General features: G+C 36.7%; 1 protein-coding gene across 10 annotated transcripts in view; it reads right to left on the bottom strand.

Moving 5' to 3' along the window:
• Window positions 1-14,913, bottom strand: part of znf385b (zinc finger protein 385B) — a 125,769-nt gene that overhangs the window by 39,201 nt on the left and 71,655 nt on the right. The window lies entirely within an intron of this gene.

Genomic DNA, 14,913 nt, shown 5'->3' with positions numbered 1-14,913 from the left:
TCTGTACTCGCACAGTGTACACCCGCCTTAACTGAGTCTCTATTCATTACTCACAGTTATTCATCCCGACTGGAGATCTGGATCACATACTTCTTCTATAAAAAAACCGAGTCGTAATGTTAGTGCGACATTGCTGAATAAATTGGCCCCTAATATGATTTGATAAGCATGAGCAGTACCATGTCCATTTATATGACACAATGACAGCTCCAATCGGACATGTAATGAAGAAGGATCTCGTGTAATGTGCCACGGAGATATCTAATCATGTATGTGACGAAAGGAAAAGGGTCATTTCCAGTTCGCTGCTCAATTAAAAGAGATCCGAGATCCTTCGTTGTACGAATCAGAGGTCAAGCTGAGAAACATAATCAGCCTGAGTGCGGCCAAAAAACTGCAGACCATGGCTGTGTCGACTTAGTCTTGCATTTCTTTATGTAATGGTTAACAAATCCTTGTAATGCTGGTAAAAATGATGGCAACAGTAAAGCAAACATGCTTTTAGCATGGCAGAGGTACATCTAAAGCTGCTGCACGGCACTCCGGGAGGTATAATGCACACTAAAGCTGCTTTAATCATAAGCTAGTGTGGCACATTTGTGCTCTTTGCAGGAAAAAAAAAAAAGGCTGCAAATGTGCTTTTTCTCTTGTCATTTGGTCTGTCTGAACAAAAGTACGAAAAATAAAACAAGAAATCAAAGGCTGTCAGTGTGAGCTAAACAGCAAACCAGCAAAAGGAGTAAGGCAGAGAATGAGCCTTTGGCTCCCTTTTTAGATGCAATTCAACAAGCCGAGGCTGACTAGACAAGCTCAATGAGGCGTCTTGTAGTATGTTTTGTGGCTGCCTCACAAACATTGTTTGGTTATATAAAACTGCATTTGTGGCTGTAAAACAAAATCCAATTATGGAGATGAAAAAAAGCATGGTTACAGTGTGTTCAAAACAGTGTTTTCACACTATCAAAGTCAACATTTTCAAGAAAATCTCTTCTAAATTACGTATAAAAGATGTTTTTTGTTTTTTTTCCAAAACATCACTGACTGCAATGCACAGGCCAGAACAAGTCCACTTCGCTTCATTACAAATGCACACACTCCATCGCTAGACAGATGTCTCCCTCTCCACCTGTACATCTGAGCGGTGAAACAGACATATTTTATTCCCATTTGCTGAGTTTAATGAGAACCACATGTAATAACTGAACTTGGCCCTCCGAATGGCATCAAAATTCATAGCCGTGATTTGAAGCTCTGTGGCCCGACCAGAACATTCAGTTTAATAAAACAAGTGTGTTTTCATGGTTCAGATGAGGCAAAAACGCTGCATATTTCAAAGCTTAATGAAACCATCAGAGATGTGCTGATTCAGATGGGTAATGATGGTCCTCATCATTAAGGTTTTGACACACCGTATTAGTTTTTGACACACCGCTTTGATGCATGAATTGTCTAATCACAAAGTAAAAATTTCTCAGGGATAATTTTTACTTCAAAATAAGGCAATAATCATTAGCAATATGTTTTTTTTTCCTGCCAAAATGATTCATTTTAAGAGTTATACATCTGGCCACTGCAATAAAATACAGTATTTGTCAGCAGTTTCTATGTTGTCATAAAAACAGACTGCATCTGAAATAACATACTTCCCTACTTGCACTGTATGTGAAAAGAGTAGTATGTCCGAATTCAAAATTCATTAAACACAACTGTGCATCTGATGGACACTTTACTATCACACAGCTAAACTGGTAGACAACATGACAAATGTAATATGACCGGATTACTGCACCCATTGATACAATATAGAACATACTTTTTTTAACAGTCACAAAGTAATTACTTATTAAAAAGCAGTACTTAAGAGAATGCGATTTCAGACACAGCCACTGTGACATAAGAAAGACAACAGTCATAAAATTATGGCTAAGGGTCAAAGGTCAACATTCATGGTGGTTAGGAAGTAATATTATGCTGCCTTCGTGTGCTCTCGGAAATGTCCTACTTCCCACTTCTGAAGTCTTGATTACGAGCTTATCGCATTCAAGTGCTTTGTTGTAGGAAAGAGCAGGAATCATGGAGGACAACAGGTTTATTCTTGCCTATTTATTGGGAAAATCTTTTTAAAGCCAAAATGATATTTAATGTCCCATTCATTGACAGCAATATGGACATTTGCTGCACTATCTAGAATAGTCAGCTTACTGACAATTCTGGAATTTCGGTCAAATACATGCTATTCGCTGTGTATAAAACATACAATACGCTTCATAATAATATAGGCTAGGCTATGTAAAATATATTAACAACAAGACAAGGTGATGTAGCTGTTATTGGGAAAAAAAAAAACTAATAAAGAATACCAGTCACAGAAGCAATCATTCTCCAGTCAGCCATGTTTAAAGTTTATGGCACGACCAACTCGCAGGTATCAAAATTCTCACTGAGATTCCCTGTGGTAAATATGACTTGAGTTCATTTTTTAACTATGAAACTTGTGAATTTCCTGTATTTCGATTGTTAAATTGGCTTTGAAAAGATCTGGATTCCATGCATCAAAAATAAAACAAACAAACAAACAAAAACAAAGTAAATGTATTTCCTTAACAGTTTCTCTTTTTCTCTGTACTTATTTAACCACTCTTACACTCTACCTCAACACCAGGCTAAATTGCAGGGAATAATACTAGCGAACCATTACAAATAGACAAGATTCTGTGTTGCAGGGCAGACAAGACTGTGGTCAAGGCCAATCATTAAAACCAATGACAGGATAAACTGTGTGTGTGAAATGGGCTACAGTAATAACTGTTCTTCATTGCGCTCTCTGCAGCCAAATAGCTGTGTTTGGCCAGATCAGGTGTAATGAAGCAGACCAGCACATACAGAGCATGGGAGAAAAAAGCAGCAGAGTCAGTGATTATTTATGATGTGCATTGTAAAAAAAAAAATGTAACAGGAAAAAAATAAATAATAATAATAATAAAAACAAAAAAAATTATAATAATAATAATACTATTATATTATATTATATTATATTATATTATATTATATTATATATATATATATATATATATATATATATATATATATATATATATATATATATATATATATATATATATATATATATAAAGACTAAATAATATAATGGGCGCCTTACATTTAAAATTCAAACAAAAAGCAACACAAGCAATCATTGTTGCAATCACAAACCACTTTTATATAAAAAAAACACAATAGGCGAAAAACATATTCAGTAACATACACACACAAAACTGTATTTTTGCTCTGCCAATGAAAACAAACTCCATACTACAGCATTGTGCATCCACAGTGCGACGTGTACTTCCTGAATGAAACAGCGATATTAGAACGAATCTCATGAGTGAATGATTCAATGACTCACTAGTTAAGGCAGTGAGTCACTTAAAAACATAGTAATTTGTCGCCAACTACTGGCATTACTATGTTACTTGCAGAAAGATTCATTAAAAATCCTATAAAAAGGCTGAAAATAAATACATAAATATAATAATGAATAATGATTATGAATAATTACCATATTGATATTTCCATGTCCAAAAACACTTAGTAGTTATTTGAAGGCTAAAATACAAAATGTTCATTCTCTTTACTCTGTTCAAGAAGATTATAGAATTAGAATATGAATTGGCAGTGAGCTTCTGCTGTGATTTGTTTATCAATTGCAACAGTTATCAGGTGTATCAGAGACTTGAATGTATGTGTCATTCAAATAGATTCACCATCTCTTAAACAACATCAGCATCCCGAGAATGAAACCGATGAAAGTAATGACTGTTACCTGGGAAACGGCGGTGACAGCCAGAGAGCATGTTGTGAGAAGAGATAGAGTTCAGTGTAATTTACATGGATTCTAGGTATGCGATTTGAACAAGGCCGTATCAGGATTTGCTTTTACCTTGATAATGGAGAGGGTAAAAATAAACTCTTCATTTCCCTTTTTTAATCCATTTTGTTTTTGCTTATGCTGATAGTGATTCAATCTGAGGATAGGGAATGTTTTAATTAAGAGGTTAAAAAACAGGTAAAATGGTGTAAAAGCTGTCAAAAATGTTTGTTTATTATGCATCTGGTTCTGCTGGAATATAATTAACCTCTTAAAATGGAAAAACATCACCAAACCCTCTCCAATCAGCCACCAACAGGCTATAGAGCCTTGAACACTCATACAGAGCTCTCCAACATCTACTGCAGTCAGTTGTTGATGCAGGTAATGATCATGCTGGTTAGCTGTTTCCAAGGTTAGCTCTTCCTAACAATGCTGAAGAATCAGCTGCAACCCCGAAAGCTTGTGAGCTGCATGTCATTAGTAAAGGTAAATGAAAGGTTAAAATCATTTTCAGCATATAATCCTGAGCTGAAATACCGCAGCCAGGTAAACAACAGGTGGTTTTTAACAACAACAACAACAAAAAAAAACTGTTTTCAGACTCTTGTCTGACGGCTTTTAGCAAAGCTGAGAATTTTTCAGCAGGTAGTCTTCAGGTTCCACAGAAAACATTTCCTTCTTCCCTTTCAACACATTATTGCATTATGTTTTGCAATTTATTGTTATATACACTTTCTAAAAGGCTAATTTGTCATTTAGCTGCAACCTGCTGGCTGGAAAAAATCTGTATTTATGGTAAATGTGAACAGAAGTTGAGAAGATATGAGGTTTGATGTTTCAGCTTGAGCCAATTATGAAGTTCTGAAAATTGTGATCATCTATGATACTGTTCAAAAGAAACATTACATTTCTAATGTCACAAAATTTCTATTATAAAAAAAAAAAAAAAAAGCTGTTCTTTTGAACTCTTTATTCATAAAACATGCAGTTTCCACAACAACTGATTTCAACATTGATCCCATCCCAAATCAGCATATGTGACCCTGGATCACAAAACCAGTCACAAGTAGCAAAGGCCAAAAATACATTGTATGGGTCAAAATTATCATTTTTCTTTATGCCAAAAATCATTAGGATTTTAAGTAAAGATCATGTTCCATGAAGATATTTTGTAAATTTCCTACCGTAAATATATAAAACATTTATTTTTGTGAGTGAATGCAGCACAAAATAACTGCACATAAATGGACAACTTTAAAAGCGATTTTCTCAATGTTTACATTTTTTTGCACCCTCAGATTCCAGATTTTCAATAGTTGTATCTTGGCCAAACATTGTCCTATCCTAACAAACCATGGAAAGCTTAGTTATTCAGCTTTCAGATGATATATAAATCTCAATTTAAAAAAAAATGACCCATGTGACTGGTTTTGTGGTCCAGGGTCACATATTAGTGAATGGAGTAATGATGCTGAAAATTCAGGTTTGCATCACAGGAATAAAACAGTTTTTACTGTATTATTTATCAAACAAATACAGCCTTGGTGAACTTCTTAAGACCTCTTATAGAAAAGTTGAAAAAAAATATTTATTTATAAGTTGGTTGTAAAATTGGATTAAAAAAGGGAAAGGTGTTGGTAGATGGGCGCGAGACTATATCCGTCTTGACAGATAACAATTATACTCAAATCAGCCTTGACCCAAGTTTCTCTTTCAACTCCGTTTCATCATCTAGCCATGTGCTTCCAAGTACGAAATGAAACGCCTGAGCAACATCTGGTAGCGGCACTTGTCTCTCAGAGGTTTCCTCTTTGTGCAAACGGCCAGCAGACTTTCGCTCCATTAATACAGTTGCAACATACAGTAGCCAAAAAACATTTGGACACATCAGCAACACTAAAAAAATGTTTTGAACATCACTGCATTGTATCGTAAAAATATCAAAGAAAGACAGCACAAGCAGGGTTTTAAATGATAAAACAATATACTGTGCGAAATGAAAACAAATGGTAATTGGAAACTTTCCGGTTGAAAAGGACACCTATGTGAATATACATCCACTAAAAATGATCTCCAAACCAGTTAAGTCAAAAATAGTGAAAGTTGTTTGCAGATACTTTCCTATTTTGTTATCTAACACAGTGACATTTGTCCAGTTATAAGTGTGCCTTAAGTGCCTAAATCCTTTTTGGAGCGACTGTAGGTTCGGACCAGAGTGCTTATCAGTACTTTGCCTTGTCGGATGGGGCTCCGTGACATTTGCAGTGTTGATGGAGTGAGAGGTTGGACCCTCCCGCAGAGCAGGAACGAGAGCTGGCGAGAGCCCCTTGGCTCACCTTCACCCTTTTGCAATTTTGAGTCCCTCCGTCTAATTGTATTCGACAACGCCATGTCAAATAGTGTGCTGTGTGAGGCTGCTTTTTCCCCAAAGGTTAGCCAACATGCACCTTACCTCACAGGGGCACTCTGGGAGATAAAAATAAGTGGAGAAAACAACAGGAATAGAGACTTCATTCTGAATTTAGCCATCTTAAGAGTTCGGCAAAGGGATTTTCTACAGCAACTTTATTTTCAAAAGAGTGTTGCATGCTATCTATAAAACTTGTAAAGTTACAATTTCACAAAATGTTTCACTTTTCACGAAACTGTATTTACAGAGAAATGATTAACTTGAGAAGCAATGTATGAAAAGATCAAGACACAAAGTTTTCCACACACAAATCTTAAATATTTCACCTGAAAAAGACTAGTGAACCAAATCCAAATTATCCTCCAAAGCACACAATGCAAGAAATATGATACAAATACCTTCTGATGAAGCAAAGAAATATGACAGCGTAAAGAACCCTGCAGCACAAAACACAGGATATGTGTCCTTGAAAAAAGTCCAAACAATAATTCAGTGGATACAGAACTGCCAACAATTCACTCTCCACAATCACGATGACTGAATTGTAACACTTTGGAACAACTCATCGAATCAAGCAGAGCTTATGGAGTCAAAAGTCTAAGTTTAGGTAACCTTTCTGTGTGTCTTATTTGGAGCCTACTAGACAATTTTGTGAATAATATCACAGCTATACATGAACATCCGTTGTCAGTGATGGGAATTCTGACTCACTGCAAATCAGTGGCCAGTTGCATAAACTTCTTAGACTAGTCTTAAAAGTTAGCCATCTAATTTTTTTCTTCAAGACATTTTAAAGTCAGTTAAATCAAAAGGCAGAAGGATGTGTACCGAAAACTTTTAAGCTGGCTATTATTAAACCTCTTAAAAAATGCAACTTGATCCTAAAGAATTAGTCAATTACAGGCCGATCTCTAATCTAATCTTTCTGTAAAAAATACTAGAAAAGGCAGTATCCTCACAACTATGTTCCTTTTTAGAAAGAAATGGAATCTGCGAGGATTTCCAGTCAGGATTTAGACATTATCATAGTACTACTCAGACTGCTCTCATTAGAGTTACAAATGATTTGCTCTTATCATCCGATCGTGGTTGTATCTCTATTAGTGTTACTGGATCTTAGTGCTGCATTTGATACCATCGACCACAGCATTCTTTTGAATAGACTCGAAAATGATGTTGGCATTAGTGGAAATGCATTAGCATGGTTTAAATCATACTTATCTGACCGTTATCAGTTTATAGCAGTAAATGAAGAGATGTCCTATCATTCACAAGTTCAGTATGGAGTACCGCAAGGCTCAGTACTAGGACCGTTGCTTTTCACCCTGTACATGCTACCCTTGCGAGATATCATTAGGAAGCATGGCATTAGTTTTCACTATTATGCTGATGATAGTCAGCTCTATATTTCTTCATGCCCTGACAAAACTTACCAATTCACAAAATTAATGGAATGCATAGCTGATTTAAAAAAACTGGATGACTAGTAATTTCCTACTACTTAATTCTGAAAAAAAAGAAAAGATTTTCTAATTATTGGACAAAAAACCTCCGCACATAGTAACCTAGAATACTGTCTACTGCTCTGTCAAGTCTTCGTCGTCAGTTAGGATCCTTTTCCTATCTAGCACCTAAACTTTGGAATAGTCTTCCTAGCATTGTTCGAGAAGCAGACACACTCTGTTAGTTTAAATTTAGACTAAAAACACATCTCTTTAACCTGGCATACACATAGAACATTATACATTTCTATTATTCAAATCAGTTCAATGATTGTTAGGCTGCAAAAACTAGGTCAGCTGGAACCGGGAACACTTCCTATAATACCCGATGTACTCGTTACATCATAAGAAGAATGGCATCTACTGTACGCTAATGTTAGTCTTTCTGTTTATTCCGAGGTTTACTGTAGTCAGCCGGATCTGGGCCGTATCAAGATCAGATGGTGGACCTGCTCCTAGACATGACCACAACACATGATGTAGTCAGCTGGACCCAGGCCGTATCCAGATCAGATGGTTGACCTGCACCTAGACACGACCACAACGCATCCCTAAAGGGTCAGCAGAGATGGTCAACTAGACTCTCCCCTGTGAAGGCCTCATCGACACGACAGCCATCTGCACTGATCCTAAACAAACCCGTCTCCATACCGGTGTGATGACTCCAATCTTCAACCAGATGGAACTGGATAAATATTTTGAATGTTCTGATCAATCTGACTTCTGACCTATAATGCTGCCTGAATCATAATTATACACTGTCCGTTCGTTGGTCAGAGGAGAACTGGCCCCCCGACTGAGCATGGTTTCTCCCAAGGTTTTTTTTTCTCCATTCTGCTACCCGATGGAGTTTTGGTTCGTTGCCACTGTCGCCTTTGGCTTTTGGCTTGCTTAGTTGGCGACACTTAATATTCAACAATATTATTGATCTGCCTGCATTGACACCATTAAATGAGAACTGAACTGAGCTGGACAATGACATCAGAGCGTATATATATATGAACTAAATTAATAACTTTTTTACAACAAAAATGAACCATCACTGAACTTACTTAAGCTGGACTATGATGCTATTTTCTTCTAGATCTGCTGTACAACAGAAACAAACTTTGTTGCATTATTTTCCTGCTATCACTGTAAAGCTGCTCTGAAACGATCTGTATTGTAAAAAGCGCTATATAAATAAAGGTGACTTGACTTGAACAGTCTCATTTAAATTGAAACGTAAGACTGATCTTGTCTTACTGCTAGTTGGTCAAACAGTCTTAACAAAGTGGCTAAGTTTATGCAACTGGCCCCAGTTCTTTTGAACAGTTTGTTTCAATGAACTGTCTCAAAAAAGGAATCCATTATTCTTTCATGTCATCACGTGGTCCCCGATATCCCGGCATGGTATATTGCATGTTCTAAATGTTACAATAAAGACAATAAAGTAATTTCGTATTTCCTAGTTCAGTTTGTGGCAGACCGATTCTGCTCGTAGAAACAAAATTAAGAATTTTATTCAGCAAGGATGCATTATAATTAAATGCTGTGCGAACACTATTCATTAAAGAATCCTGTAAAAAAAAAAAACGTATTACGGTTTGCACAGAAATATTAAGCAGTACAACTCTTTTCTACGTTGATAATAATAAGAAATGTTTCTCGAGGGATAAGGAATAAATTACATTACAATTGCGAACAGTTATATTAAATTGTAATAATATTTAACAATAGTAATGCTTTTACTGTATTTTTTGATCAAATAAATGCAGCCTTGGTGAGCATAAGAGATTTCTTTCAAAAGCTTTAAAAAAAATCTTACCAACCCCAAACTTTTGAACGCTAGTGTTCATTAAACAAATTAATGATGATCTCTTGGCTGAAAATGTTTTGGCTCATTAATAAATAAATACATACAATAAATATAAAAAAATAAAATTGAAATAAATTGAAACAAATATAAATGTGCATCATACAGTCAGGTAATATTTCCTATACATTTTATTGGCAAAATTTCAGCTATTAAAATAATGTGATTTGTGAATGATTCATGAAAGAATTATTTAAATCCACAAACTGATTCAACCGATTCAGTGAAAAGATCCAAGTCAAAGGAACATTTCATTAACAATACTGTGTGGTCTCCGAGTTCAGGCTGTTTGCTTGGTCTGGGTTTTCGCTCCATCTCTCCCAGGTGGGAATGGAAATGTTGAGGTAGTTTACCTGGAAGGGGGTCTCTGTGGCAGGTGGGATTTAATCAGTTTAATCCTTGTACTGGAAGCAAGAAACCAAGCTGAGAAAGAGAGATAGAGAGAGCGAGGGAGATCTTTAGTTGTGGTCACTCACTTGCACCCTGCAGGTCTCTAGCCACCTGCTGCAACAAATGAGCAGCAAAGAGAAATCATGTTGAACCTGCACAGGCTTAGATGCCATTTGAAACCTAATCTAAACCAAGCTGCAATGAAAAACCACATCTTTTCACTACAGTAAACACTACAGCAGGGGCATTCCTAGAGATCATAAACATAACATCTGTTTTTCTACTTAGTACTACCTTGATTTGGCAGTTATTCACATCCACAAGACATAATAACAGCTGAATTTATGCAATTATAGTATAGTACAGTAAATGAGGGTGGCGGTGAAGCTTTTCAGATCTAGTTGGAAAAACAAGCAAGACCAGTACTTTGAGTAAATTAAGCCCTCCCAAATATTGATGGCGCTCCAAACCCAACTGTGAGAGTGACTTTTCCTTTTAAATGGCCATCAGAGAATGATTTCATCACTAATTCCTAAAAAAGGCCTTTCCAAAGAGTGTACGTTATTAGACTGGGGTAATGTTTCTTAAGCTTTTGTACAGGGGAAAACAGATACTGTGGTTATGACTTCATATTTTTTCTGGCTGTTACCATTGGAAGCATAGAAACCCACTGAACGGGAAACTGAAAAAAGGCTGCGGTGATGCAGCTTGCAGAATTAAACAACAGGAGAACGCTCTGAATCACAGAAACACTCATTGCTGACAGTTTGAGGACAATTTCCTACGCCAACAAAGGGAAATGTTTGGGATTAAATGAGCACACATCATGCCCGGTATAGATGGGCTTTTTCATTCTTGCCATAAACGATGAACATTCATTTTTGCAGAGCACAGACGAAACCCACACATCTGAATTTAATTCTGCTCGAATACAGGAGATCTCGAAGGAGTGAAAATAATTCAGCCCAACAGCAGACTGTCTCTGTGATCTACAGTGTTTAGAATATCCGCAAGCAGGTGCATGATTAAACTCAATGGTGGTTTGCTTATGCTGTTTAAAGGAGTAATTCAGACAGAAATGAAAATCCTGTCATCATTTACTCACCCTCATGTCATTCCAAACCTGGATGATTTTAGTTCAACCATGGAGTTACAAAATTATTCATCAGAATATCAAAGTGATTCTTTTCCATACAGTAAAAGAGAATAGATATAAAAGTGGTCCATTAGACCGACACACTTTAGCGTTTTTTTTTTTTTTTTTAATCAGTGGAATTATGGCTTAAATTTCAGTCTGTTTCTCACAAAAATCTATCATATGACTTCAGAAGCCTCGGAATTTAGTGCACAAAGCCACACTTTTATGGTATTTTTTATAGTGCTATTTTGTCCTTTTTGGAGCTTGACAGTCCCAGTTCACTTTCATTGTATGGAAAAGGTCAGCCTAGCACCTCCTTTTTTTTGCATTTCACAGAAGAAATTAAATTGTATGGGTTTGGAACAACATAAGATGATGTTTTAATTTTTGGGCGAACCTTTAATATTTTGTGATGGCCACTGTCACCTTTGGCTTGTTTAGTTTTAAAAGACACTTACTATTCAGTAATATTATCAATTTGACTGTACTAACACTATTGGATGAGAACAAATTTGTACTAAATTGAACTGGAAAATGACAATTATCTTCTCTTGAGCTGCTTTATAGCTGAATCCCATTTTTCCTTCACCCTTCTGTATGGGTTTCTTTCTTCACTGTAACACACAAAAATATATTTAGTAACTTAAAAGGGTCCAATATTTCAAAATATCTTCTTTTGTGTTTACAGAAGAAAGCCATACAGGTTCAGAAAGACATGAGGAAGAGCAAAGGATTAAAATAGGATTAGACTTGGTAAAATCAAGGTTGCAGGCTGAAGAGTTACTGAGCACACAATCCTATTCATTCATCAATGAGCCTTTTGAGGCCAGCACTTGACCCTGGGTTTCTCCAGAGGGATTGTCCGTGTAATTAGTGCACCATAAGTCACTATGGATGGGAAGTGTCTGCTAAGGAGAGCAACTTCCTTCCATCACTAAGATATTCATTAGAAAGACGACAGCAGGTCAATGATATTAGCTTCAGCTGATGTGAATCCATGCAGAGGACAGTCTAAGAGAGCGACAGAAACATCCCAGTGTGAAATGTACTGAACTGAACCAAAAGAGCATAAAGACACAGTGCTATTATAATACCGGTGTTCAGCTCTCGATCCACCACCCACACAACACGTTTACATGTTAAAAAACTAGCTGATGCACTGAGTGTCTAAAACACTTTTTCATAGTAATTATATTAAAAGAGAACTATGCGTTAGAGCACTGCACTATACAAATCTGTTTAAATGAATTATTTACTTGCTGCAAAACTGCTCACTGATGCAAAAAGAGTATTTTATTTTATAATTGGCTAAGGTAAATATCAGGTCAATAAATAAATAAATCACTGAGATGCTCTGAAATCACAAAAGATCAATAAATGTTGCAAGTCAGATTCAAGCTTGTGCACTAGGTCTGCTAGGTCACAGCTTCAACAACTCACAAATATGTTAAAGTCAACATAAAATGCAATTTGCAACCCGTTTACTTCCATAATCTGAAATTTCTAAATGATAAGAACATGCAATATGAAAAAAATTAATAAATAATCATATGGATACTGTCTTACTGAGATTTGAGAAAAAGGCACACTGTGATTTAAAGTAGCAATTGTCTCAATTTTAAGATATACACAAAAGTTGCAATGGTGCTATATAAAGAAAAAGGTAAATAGTATCAATTTTGATTTCATGTTGACTTCACAAACATATTTTTGGATTTAATAAGTCTGGCCTTGATACTGCCTGACTGTCTAGTGTAAATTGATATGATACTGGAATAGACTAACTATTAGCCAGCTTACATGGCTTTATGAAGTCAGTCATGGATCATAAGTGGTGCTGAAAAGTAAACAGAGGCCATAATTCTGGCACATTCTCTGTCAGGCTAGACGACACAAAGAGTGATATCGCAGGCTGTCCATCGCAGCTAGAAGCAGGTATAATGTGTGACCACAGTCGGATGAAGCTACTTAATGTGACACAGCTGCTCAAATGTGTGTGTGTGTTTTTTTTTTTTTGTGTGGAGCCGGTCACATGTAGACAACGCACGCAAAGCCTTCACTATTTCAGGCAAATCTAATAATGTCCTAAATTCAATTTAAATGCAGATTTACAAGCCAGTGCTTCAGGTCCGCATCACAGCGAGACAGAACGGGCTCAGTCTGTGCCTTTAAACACAATTTGTGAAAACGAAGTTGGTGTGGCTTCTAATAAAAATCTCCTGACAACGGGGTAAATGAAATCATGCCTCACTGCGAGCGTGTGTCCTTGTGCTACAGGGAATGATTACATTGCCAGAAATTGGCAGGTGATGCAATGAACAGCTTGGAATTACAAGAGCATCCACAGGTCACAATGCAGCATTCTCACGAGGCACTGTTTTTCTCACCATCTTTCCGTGAATACACAACCAACGGTTTTGGAAATAGATTGAAGAGTTTGTGGGAAGATCTCTAAAAAACTTTAACTAGCTACAGGAATAACAATTCATCCGGTATCTCATTAGCTTAATGGCCATTCTGTTTTTTGCCAATCAGTATTTGGGCTGCAACCACTGATCATTATGATAATTGATTAATTTGTCAATTATTTCTTCTATTAATCTGAAATATATTTGTATATATGCACTGATGTTTAAAGTTTTGGGGTCAGTAAGATTTGCCTTTTTAAAATAAATTGTTACTTTTTTTCCAGCAAGAATGCATAAAAGTTACAGTAAAGACTTTTACATTGTTACAGAAAAAAACAAACAATCAAATTAATGTTTGAACTTTCTATTCATCAAAGAATCCTGTATCCAGTCAGTCACATTTGTCTTTGCATACTAAAAATGTTTTTGGCTTTATTTGAATGAAAACAAAGATAATGTAACAAAACCCATTCTCGAATTGTCTACCATCTGTCCATTTAGTGCACTCAAAGGGTACTTCACAATTAAATGGGTTCACTTATCTCAAGTACTGTTTTTTTGAGTAATAAAAACACAAGAACCAGACCGCTACAGATTGTTTTGTAACACATATCTGTGAGAGATGATGGTAAAGTTTCGCCCCCTCCTTCAGTTGTAAGCGCACATTTGTGTGCGAGAAGAAGCTTGGTGTTTGTTCTCCAGAGAGGGGGCGGACATACTAAAAGTGAGCGTGCAAATGGAAGCGAGGTCCTCGAGTGAAAGTGCAAATGAGCAGATGTATTTCAGCTATAGCGAGGAAGGTTACTCTCGCTCTCTCAATCGCCCCGTGGAATAGTGGGTGGTGAATCTTTTACTCTTATTTTACTCTGTATATGTACACAGGAGTGACTCATCGAGATTGACTCAATCCACCTGCAAGAGATGACGGATGGAACGAGAGATAAAGGCTAGAAGAAACAGAGGAGGAGGAGGAAGAGGAGGAGGAAGAAGGTGGAATCATAGGGCAAAATCTGAAGCCAACTTCTTGTGTTTGGATGCTTAGAAGATGCATTGTATCCCACTGCCAGAATCCACAGCTGTCAGACCCTCACCATCAGAATGAAATGCAGGAGATCTGCGTGTCCAGGGATTGATCGTTCAGTGAGATATACTTTTGTGTTGACAGAAGGATTAGAGGTTCTCAGGAGGATAATAACTGGAGACAATGCACTGGGAACGTTCAAGAGATCCATCACCTGCTTTCTGGACACCTGTGAACTCAATGCACTGAGACGTGCCAGCAAAGGGACCGCAGCTAAATCTGTGTCCACTCTGGGGAGGTTGGGAAAGGAAATATTCA

Source organism: Squalius cephalus (genome assembly GCF_949319135.1).
Source record: "Squalius cephalus genome assembly, chromosome: 9".
Taxonomy (NCBI): domain Eukaryota; kingdom Metazoa; phylum Chordata; class Actinopteri; order Cypriniformes; family Leuciscidae; genus Squalius; species Squalius cephalus.
Note: the sequence above shows the minus strand (reverse complement) of the source record. Positions and strands in the feature narration are given on the sequence as shown.